Source organism: Pteropus vampyrus, unplaced genomic scaffold, assembly GCF_000151845.1.
Source record: "Pteropus vampyrus isolate Shadow unplaced genomic scaffold, Pvam_2.0 Scaffold124, whole genome shotgun sequence".
In the NCBI taxonomy this organism is placed as follows: domain Eukaryota; kingdom Metazoa; phylum Chordata; class Mammalia; order Chiroptera; family Pteropodidae; genus Pteropus; species Pteropus vampyrus.
In genome coordinates, this window is record NW_011888905.1 from 483,703 (window position 1) to 485,755 (window position 2,053).

The following is a 2,053-nucleotide window of genomic DNA, read 5'->3' on the forward strand; positions in this document are numbered from 1 at the left end:
GTGTGGATATTTGTGACTGGGTACGTGGTTGTTTTATTGGGAAAAAATTCAACTAAGTAAATTCATAGATCTAACTGGCTTTACGAAGTGGTTCAGGAGCCAGGCAGCATCCCCTCTGTAACCTAGAAGGGCACTCCAAGGGTTTGTACAAAACGGGGGGATTTCATAGCAAGATGTGCGGGGCAAGGGCGTGGACGAAAAGGGAGTGCTGTGGGCCATGGACTTTTTTCCTTTGGAGGAAGAGAAAAAGAAGGCTTTTTATTTATTTATTTATTTTCATGCAGATCGTCCATTCCTCCTTCCCGTGGGGGTGGGTGGAGGGGGCCCACGTGACAGATCACCACGCTGGCACTTGATCAGAAATTTTCATACTGGTTGGCTAAGATTCTGTTTCTGGGATAAGCTGCAATTACATCAGGGGTTAAATCTAGGTTCAGTATCATGGGCTTTCGGCATGAGCGACACCATTTTGGGCCTGTGGTTTTTTACTTTAACAATTTCATGTAGATTCCAAAGTGTTGGTCCAGATGATTTTGAACCAATAACTCAGAATCTCAGTATTTTTCAAGGTCCCCATGTTCCTCTGATGCCAAGTCTGGGAACCCCGCCCCTCTCAGTGGAGGTGACAACAGGTCAAAAGTGCTTCCTGTTGCCTGAGAGTTCTGTGGATTTCAGGGCTTGCCTATGAGCCCTTTCCAAGGAGGCCCATGCTGGATGACACCGCAGGTGGGGGGATGGAGCAGCAGCGATCCGATCCTGCCAAGCTTGGGGTCACACACGCCTGGGCACCAGAGTGGGTGGAGGAGGAGAAAGGCGGGCAACGGCCACGGAGGGCGGACCGAATCTCGGTTGCTTTGGCCTCTGGGGTTCCCGGTACCGGCATCTCCACTTCTTACCCCATTTTATCATTCTTCACAGCAATTACGAGTTTGAATCGAAATCCCAGCATTGATCATAAGGGGAAATAAATGAGAAGTGTAGATTATAATATACCCATTCCCGTTCTGTGTGCTGCCTGCATTCTTGGCGAGTCGATGCAGCAATCCCCTGCTTTGGATAGTGTCCCCACGTTACGCGGGATGACATGGGCTCGCACAGGTTAAGGAACTCTCCTGAGAAGGCTGCTGCGAAGACGCGTCTCCAGAATTCCAGCTCACATCTGTCCGACCTCGAAGCACGGGCTCTCACAAACGGTGGCTTCCAGACAGCAGGTCTGAACAATCATGAAAGGGTGTGAAATCGATGTTGTGGCGCAAGGCCACAATGCTTATTTTTAAATGAGCTAGAACAGAATACAAAACACCAGGGCCCAGTGCATGCAGCTTCTGTGACGTGCACAGCTCAGTGAGAGCCGGGAGCGCGAGAAACACGCACTTGCCACTGCGCAGGCTCGGAGGCTGGTGGGCGGAGTCGTCCTGCGCGGTTGCAGCCAGGAGGTCTCAAGGGTATTAATTAATCTCTGATGAGCTAAAAAGGTAATTTACTGTTGTTGACTTTTTGAAGAGTCTCGAAGGAACCCGGAGCGATGGAGCAGTCCACGTACGTGCCCGCGGGACAGTGGGGAGCAGTGACCTGCGGGGAAGTGGAAGGCGAGGGAGGCGTGCGCTGGGCCGCCCTCACTCCGCGTGCTGGCTTCTGAGCACTTGATTCTGGACTTGGATGCTTTCGTATGTCACCATGACGGCTAAACAAATGAGCCCCGTCCCGGCTTCCTCAAGGGAGCGGTGATACGGCGGCCCTGTGAGGACCAGCTGCGAATCTCTGTTGGGACACACTGGCCCTTTCGGGACTTTTTAAATAGGCGTTCTATCTTAGCTTTCAGCGTAGAGCATTTCCGTAGAACTTTTCTTAAAAGGGGCTCGATGTTGTCGTAGAAATTGTTATTCTTTTTATCTGATTCGACAATGGAAACCGTGGGTCGCATGCGTGAAGTCACTCATGGCTCACGGCGGCTTCGGAAAGAACTTCGTCGTCCGCACACGAGACAGTGGCGGTAAACGAGAGCACAGCGCAGGGACCTGCGGCCGCAGACGAGAGAGACAGATCTCTAGGA